The sequence below is a fragment of the Marmota monax genome, unplaced genomic scaffold (genome assembly GCF_021218885.2).
Source record: "Marmota monax isolate L192 unplaced genomic scaffold, Marmota_monax_Labrador192_F-V1.1 WCK01_AAM20220418_F8-fsc00002, whole genome shotgun sequence".
Taxonomy (NCBI): Eukaryota; Metazoa; Chordata; class Mammalia; order Rodentia; family Sciuridae; genus Marmota; species Marmota monax.
Genome location: NW_026693571.1, coordinates 4209259 through 4217976, shown reverse-complemented (window position 1 = coordinate 4217976; position 8718 = coordinate 4209259). Strand labels below are relative to the sequence as shown.

General features: G+C 36.9%; 1 pseudogene; it reads right to left on the bottom strand.

Annotated features, from left to right (window-relative positions):
• Nucleotides 1-3667: 3667 nt before the first annotated feature.
• Nucleotides 3668-4135, bottom strand: LOC124102457 (ATP synthase F(0) complex subunit C2, mitochondrial-like; annotated as a pseudogene).
• Between the last annotated feature and the right edge of the window lie 4583 nt (nucleotides 4136-8718).

Sequence of the window (8718 nt, the reverse complement as noted above, 5' to 3'; positions counted from 1 at the left end):
AATATTTGTTGTTGCTTGTATTCTAGATAATTGACATTATGATTGGAGTAAGATGAATCTTAGAGTAGTTTTGGTTTGCACTTTTAAATGCTAGAGATGTTGAACAGTTTTTCATATATTTGTTGATCAATTGTATTTCTTCTTCGGTAAAGTGTCTGTTCAGTTCCTTAGTTCATTTATTGATTGGATTATTTGTTTTTATGGTGTTGAATTTTTTGAGTTCTTTATATACCCTGGAGATTAATGCACTATCTGAGGTGCATGTGGTAAAGATATTCTCCCATTCTGTAGGCTCTCTCTTCACATTAACATTTTTTCTTTGCTGCTATGCTTTTTAGTTTGAATCCATCCCATTTATTCATTCTTGATTTTACTTCTTGTGCTTTAGGATCCTTGTTAAGGAATTCAGATCCTAAGATAACATGGTGAAGATTTGGGCCTACTTTTTCTTCGATAGCACCTACGTCTTTGATCCACTTTGAGTGGAGTTTCATGCAGGGTGAGAGATAGGGGTTTAATTTCATTTTGTCACATGTGAATTTCCAATTTTCCTAGCCCCCATTTATTGAAAAAGCTATCTTTTCTCCAGTGAATATTTTTGGCCCCTTTGTCTATTATGGGATGACTGTATTTATGTTGGTTTGTCTCTGTGTCTTCTATTTTGTACCATTGGTCTTCATGTCTATTTTGGTGCCAATTCCATGCTGTTTTTTTGTTACTGTGGCTCTGTAGTATATATAGTTTAAGGTCTGGTGTTGTGGTGCCTCCTGCTTCATTCTCCTTGCTAAAGATTGCTTTGACTATTCTGAGTCTCTTATTTTTCCAAATGAATTTTATGACTGCTTTTTCTAGTTTTATGAAGAATGTCATTGGGATTTTATTTTATTTATTTATTTATTTACATAAATAATTATCTGATTTTATTTCAATTTAGGAAGAACTTCCTATTAATTATGGAAGTGGACTTAATCAAAACAAGGCAATCAATTATCAAGATATAAAAAAGTTACTGAATTACTGGTAAAAGTCTTGGGGTAATATATTTTCAGCTTATTTATTTATTTATATTAAATAATTAATGTATTTTAATTAGGTATATATGACAGCAGAATGCATTTTGATTCATTGTACACAATTGCAGTGCAACTTTTCATTTCTCTGGTTGTACAGGACATAGTGTCACACCATATGTGCAGTCATACATGTACCTAGGGTAATGATGTCTATCTCATTGCACCATCTTTCCTGCCCCCATGTCCCCTCCCCATCCATCCCTACCTTTTGCCCCATCAAAGTTCCTCCATTTTTTCCATGGCACCCCCACCCATTATGGATCAGCATCCACTTATCAGAGAGAATATTCAGCCTTTGTTTTTTTGGGATTGGCTTACTTCACTTAGCATGATATTCTCCAAATCCATCTATTTACCTGCAAATGCCATAATTTTATTCTCTTTTAATGCTAAGTAATATTCCATTGTGTATATATTCCACAGTTTCTTTATCCATTTATCTATTGAAGGGCATCTAGGTTGCTTCCACAGTTTAGCTATTGTGAATTGAGCTACTATAAACATTGATGTAGCTACATTACTGTAGTATCCTGATTTTAAGTCTTTTGGATATAGACTGAGGATTGAGTAGCTGGGTCAAATGGTGGTTCCATTCCAAGTTTTCTAAGAAATCACCATACTGCTTTCCAGATTCGTTGCACCAGTTTGCAGTCCCACCAGTAATGTATGAGTGTGCCTTTCCCCCCACATCCTTGCCAACACTTATTGTTGTCTGTATTCTTGATAACTGCCATTCTGGTACAGAATAGAAGACACAGAGACAAATGCACACAAATACAGTTATCTCATATTAGACAAAGGCACCAAAAACATACATTGGAGAAAGCCTCTTCAACAAACGATGCTAGGAGAACTGGAAATCCATACGTAGCAAAATGAAAATAAACCCTTATCTCTCATCATGCACAAAACTCAACTCAAAGTGGATCAAGGACCTAGAAATTAGACTAGAGACTCTGTGCCTAATAGAGGAAAAAGTAGGCCCAAATCTTTATCATATCAGATTAAGCCCTGATTTCCTTAACAAGACTCCTAAAGTGCAAGAAATAAAATCAAGTATTAATAAATGGGATGGACTCAAATTAAAAAGCTTCTTCTCAACAAAAGAAATAATCAATGAGGTAAAGAGAGAGCCTACATTTTGGGAGCAAATTTTTTGCCACACACACATCAGATAGAGCACTAATCTCCAGGATATATAAAAAAATCAAAAACCTTAACACCAAAAAAACTGAACAACCCAATCAATAAGTGGGCTTAGGAGCTGAACAGACACTTCAAAGAAGAAGATATACATTTGATCAACAAATATATGAAAAAATGTTCAACATCTCTAGTAATTAGAGAAATGCAAATCAAAACTATTCTAAGATGTCACTAGGATTTTAATAGGAATTGCATTAAATCTGTATTTGGTAGTATGGCCGTCTTGACAATATTAATTCTGCCTATACAGAGCATGAAAGGTCTTTCCATCTTCTAAGGTATTCTTCAATTTCTTTCTTTAGTGTTCTGTAGTTTTATATTGTAGAAGTCTTTGACCTCTTTTGTTAGATTGATTCCTAAGTGTTTTTTCCCCTGAATCTATTATGAATGGGGTAGTTTTCCTAATTTATCTTTTAATAGATTCCTATACATCATCATTGATGTATAGAAATACATTTAATTTATGAGTGTTGATTTTATATCCTACTACTTTGCTGAATTCATTTATTAGTACTAGAAGTTTTCTGGTGGAACTTTTTGGATCTTCTAAATACAGAATCATGTCATCTGCAAATAGTGATAGTTTGAGTTCTTCTTTTCCCTATTTGTATCTCTTTAACTTTTTTCTCCTGTCCAATTGCTCTGACTTAGCGTTTCAAGGGCCTGATGTGTGTCCCAAGATGGAGGTGGCCATATGCAATCAAACCTACCGTCACCCTGGAAATGGATCTCTGGGTGGTGGCAGCGGTGGCATTGGCCTACTTATGGTATTTTTAAAACTAGCATCTTGTGGGTATACATGATAGCGAGATTCACCATGGTATGTTCATATGTGTACATTAAAAAGGTCAGATCCATTCTCCTTTCTTTTCCTATCCCATCCCTTTTCCCTTTCTTCCTTCATTCCCCTTTATCTATTCCACTGATCTTTTTTCTATTCTTTTTATTTCCACCTCTTTATTTTGGATTAACTTCTGCATATCAGAGAAAATATTTGACCTTTGACTTGGGGGACTGGCTTATTTTACTTAGCATGATAATCTCCAGTCCCATCCAATTATCAGCAATTTCTATAAAGTCATTCTTCTTTATGACTGAGTAATACTCCATTGTATATATACACCACATTTTCTTTATCTATTCATCTGCTGGAGGGCACCTAGTTTGGCTATTGTGAACTGTCCTGCTATAAACATTGATGAAGCTGGTTCACTGTAGTATGCTGAGTTAAAATCTTTTTTTTCCTTATTAAAACAGTATTTATTTGTCTTTCCTCTGTCAAACCCTGAGCCAACCACTTTCCCCAGATTGCCTGGGGAGGTATAGGAAAAAGAACATAGAAGGCAGACAAGACACAGGAAAAAGAATGCAAGGTGGAAGTTGCTCTTTTACATTGTGAAGAGTATGTAAAAGGCCACCATCAGGCAAAAGAGCCCCGTAGCCTCTGAGCAAAGCACCGAATGGCACAGGGGAGGAAATGTTGCTTCAGAGAAGGCTTCCTGGCATAAGCAATAATAAGTCTTCCAATCCCAGTCTCAGCCCCAGAGCCAGCCACCCCAACTGTGACAGCCTCTGCCCCAATGAACTTGGCTGCTATGTTCATGTCCCTTGAAATGGTGCTGGTTTGGACATTGCTGTTAGAGATAAGTGAGGTCAGGGGATATGGCACTGCCCAGCTACTGAGGCTGTCATATGTCAGCATCTCTGGTTGGTTCAGCACCTCTGCAGATGTGGTCAGCTCAGCAAGTGAGCAGTGCGCCTGACCAAGGAGTGAGTAGAGAGTAACTTGGAGCAAGCATACATTTTCAGAAGATGGGGTCCATGGCAAGAGAGTTGCTCCCAGTGCAAAGAAGACAGAGAGGCTTAAATGTTTTGGATTTATACAGATGAGTGGGATAGCTGGGTCATGTGATGGTTTCATTCCTAGATTTTTTAAAGAAATTTGGGAGTTTTTAAAAATGCTTTTATTTCTACTATATTATCATGCAGGGGCTCAGACCCAGGAAACAGATTTGGGGGTCCTGGCAGGTGGAAGAAAATGCCAAAACTCAGGATTGTAGACTTGCTTTATTTAGAGTTGGTAACATCCTCCAGCTTCAGCTTGAACCCCAGTCAGTTCCATTTTAGTCCCTGTTTTAACCCTATTTAGCCCCTAAGTCTTTTCCATAGGCCCTTTTTATATGCAGGCCAAAGACAGCACACTGAAAACAGGTTACATCAGTAGGCACATGCTTACAAGTTAATGTTTATGACCTGAGTCCACACACTGAATCAGAGTGTTGCTGCCCTTGACTAACCATGACATAGTTGGTTCCCAGCCCTGGCTACACACCAAAAACATAACATGGCGCTTGGGAACTCTGGCCAAGGGAGCCTAACTATAGCCCCAATACATACCTATAGCCCCAATAATTTTGAAATAACCAAATTTATGTTTTGTTTGATTTATTGAACCAAATGTTTGTGCTTTCATCTAGAAGCCACCAGGTCATGAGGATTTTCTCAGTGTTTCCTATAATTGTTTGCTAAGGTTGTGTTATTCCTACCATCCCAAGTTAATCCAGGGTCATAGGTGAGTGGTTTCGGTTATCTGCTGTGACATGAGATCCCAGTAATCAAATCTACTTCTGTCCATGTCCCTATAGTTAGAGGCAATACTAACCATATCTAAATCCAAGTTTGGTATGTATATAGAAACCTGGCTTAGCTAATTATGCCATATAAGAGAAATATTGGAAAATAAAGTTTAACAAATGGGAAGTAGAGTCACTTGAATAGATATATGAGAATGGTCATATATTTTGGTCATATATGTGACTTTATATTGCATACTAATGCCCATCAGTGATCTTCCACCATGAAGGAGGCAATAGCCATCCAGGTAAACAAAACTGAATTGGTCATTAACACAGCCAGATTCTGTCATTACTGACTATTTGTCATGATGTATACATAAAAGAAGCATTCATAATAATAGTGATGGAGACTATGCATGGACCGTCAGCTTTGGCTCCTAATTTCCAAAGGCATGAAATCTCCAGCCTTCCAGCAACAGAAAATATTGCTGAGTTCTGCATATGGTGCTGTCACTTGACAATAACAAGACACTTGATGACCAGCTGAATACAATTGATCCTTCCACCTTGGAAAAGACCATGATTCATTTTGATAAAAATAGACACATATTACATTTATGAGATTTGATTTTCCTTCCATTATCTGAAGGCCAATGAAACCTAAGATCCATCCCTCTACTATTCCATACAATATCATTTCAGACCAAAGGACCCACTTTATAGCAAAGTAAATGTGCAACTGAACCATTACACAAGATACACTCATTATGGTACATACTATATCATTCAGAAGCTACTGGTCAGGCAGGGCAATGGAATGGCCTATGAAAGGCAAACAGCCTAAGTATCCATTACTTATAAATAGATTTTTTAAAAATGTGGTATATATACATAATGGAATACTTTTGGGGCATTAAAAAGGATGAAATCCTGTCCTTTGGACAGTGTGGAGGAACTAGATGTTATTATGTTTAGTGAAATAAACAAAGCACAGAAAGATAACAATTGCACCATCTCACTACTATATGAAATCTAAAAAGGTTGATCTCATAGAAGTTGAGAGTGTAACAGTTATGAAAGGCTGGGAAAAGTGGAGGATTGGGAGGGATGAGAAAACTTAGTCAATGAATACGAAGTTACTGTTAGGAGAAATAAGTTCTGGTGTTCCACTTCACAGTAGGGTGAACATAAATGATGATAATGTACTATTTCAAAAGAAGTTAGAAGAAAAGTTTTTGAATATTTTCAGTGCAAAGAAATCATAAATGTTTGAAAAAAATATATACTTACCTGAATTTGAACATCTATAATGTACATATGTATCAAAACATCATGTTATCACATAAATATTCACAATTTTTTGTGCTAATATTTTAAAAATGAAAAAAATGTTTTTTTTTTTAAAAAAAAAAAGCATAGCAAAAGTGATATTTGGTGACTGCTGTGGTTTGGATATGGAGTGTCCTCTCCAAAGTTCTTGAGTCAGTGAATGAATATTCAGAGGTGAAATGATTGGATTTTGAGAGCTTTAAACCAGCCCATCCTAGTTTGAATGGAGTGAGTGGTTGATAACTGTAGGCAGGTGAGGAATAGCTGGAGGATGTGGGGCACTGAAGGGTTAATCTTCCTTACAGTTCTCTCTCTCTAGTCTCATTCTCTCTCTCTCTCTCATTCTCTGCTTCCAGGCCACCATGATTGGCATAGCTTTCCCCACCTTGCCCTTCTGCCATGATGTTCTGTCTCATTCCTGACCCAGTGCAATGAAGTTGTCAGACTATTTACTGAACCTCTCAACTGTTAGCCAAAATAAACTTTTCCTCCTTTCTATTGTTCTTGTCAGGTGTTTTGATCATAGCAACAAAAAGCTCATACAGTAGTGGTAATTTACCATGACACCATTTCTCCAGCACATAGTGTTCATTCTAATTCAAATATCTTTTTATAAATCTGGTCCCTGATAAGTAGAACACATGAGTCCAGGAAACAAAGTATAGAAGCAGGATTAACTCCCTTTATCATCACTCTGGATGACTCACTTGGTGACTTCGGGCTTCCCATTCTTACAACTTTGTAGGACCTTCTCTCAAAAGGGAAACATCTCCACCAAGGTACACAGCAAGAGCTCTATAGAATTTTATAAACTAATGATTATGCCTTATGTACTTTGTGTTCCTCCTGTAAGTGACCAGAAAGCAAAAAGTGGAGTTGACATATTGGCAGTAGTTATTGACTCTTTTGACCTGGAGAGGATAATATCTAGGGGACAGGGGTGTTTGTTTCATTCTCGATTTATCACTTGGGCACATCTTGGTTCCCTTAGTCCATTGTTTCTTCAATAGCAGAATACCACATACTGAGCAATTTATAAAGAATAGAAATCGATTTTCTCTCAGTTCTGGAGGCTGGGAAGTCCAATATCAAGGTGTAACAGTTCAATATCTGGCGATATTGAAGTTCCTGCTTCCAAATTGTGCCTCTTACTGTATCATCACGTAGCAAATGGAGAAAAACTAAAGAGAGCAGAAAATTAAACTAGTTCCCTCCAGCCTTTTCATAACACCATAATCTTTGCCCTCAGGTCTTAATGGCTTCCTGAAAGGCTCCACCTCTGAATATCAACACAATGTGGATGAAGTTTCAGCATGAAATTTGGAGGAAAAAAACCACATTCGATCCCAAACATACTGCTCTTCTAGTTTGTGTTGTCAAGGGGAAAAGTTCATAACATTTTCCTGAGAAGGACTTAGTGACTTGGGGCTTGGAAACCTCAGGGAGAATAGTCAAGGTCACACAGCAGGAATGAAGAATTAATTTTTTCAGCGGTTGAAAGGGCTTCCAGAAGGCTTCAAAATGTCAGCCCTCTTCGGGCTCAAGAAAACTGCAATACTGGAGGTCATCCTTTTTTCCAGTAGTAAACTGTTTCCAATATTTGACCACATGGAGTTATGAAGCTCATTTTCCTCACTCCAATTTAGGATAATGCTAAAAACTGTGCCAATCTAAGAAATTCCCATGATGGGCCTGAAGCCTCTACTGAGAGCATATCAACATGTCTTCTGCCCAGTCCTGCCTTCTTAATCTCCTTTCCCTAGATGTTGAACCCAAGAGCATATCCTAATTAACATTCTTCCCTGAACTTGAAACCCAAAGTCTGAGTTTTGTAGCCTACAACATGTTTATGGAAAGGGTACTGCCTCAGACATTGTTGGGAATGTCGTATACTATATAGTATAAATACTGTATTCAAAGAATAGATGGCTTTAGAGTTTTGTGATAAGGGATTGTGGACCTTTACACATCAAAAAAAATAGTTCTAATAGAAAATTAGTTCTAATAGAAAATAGATTCCATAAAGATGAGAGTACAAATCTTCTATATTTAGCTATGACCAACACTTCCTTGTGTTGTGACTTCATTCCTCCTTGCAAATATCAGCCTCCTTCCCTCTGTCTGTGATTGACTCAAGAATTTTTTTTAGACTCAGCTCTCAAAAAAAGTCCATCTTTCTTTCTACTGTAATATCACACACACACGTAAACATACACACCTTATATCTATCCTTAAATTTGAATAGTTTATAATTTTCCAAAGCGCATTTATGTACATGCCTGCTCATCAATATGTAAGTATCTCCCAAAGAATATCCTCCTCAAATTCTTCTATATGAAATGTAAACATAAGCAAATTATCCTATCAGCCCAAGATTATATAAAGTTTTCTCTTTGACAGAGTTATCTAAATTTCTTGGTGAGAGGACAGTAATCACTAGAACACTTTTAATTAATGATAAGGGTTATACATTTAATGTACATTTCTCAAAAGTGCTGTTTTCATGTAAATATAACAGATTTTTAAGAGATATC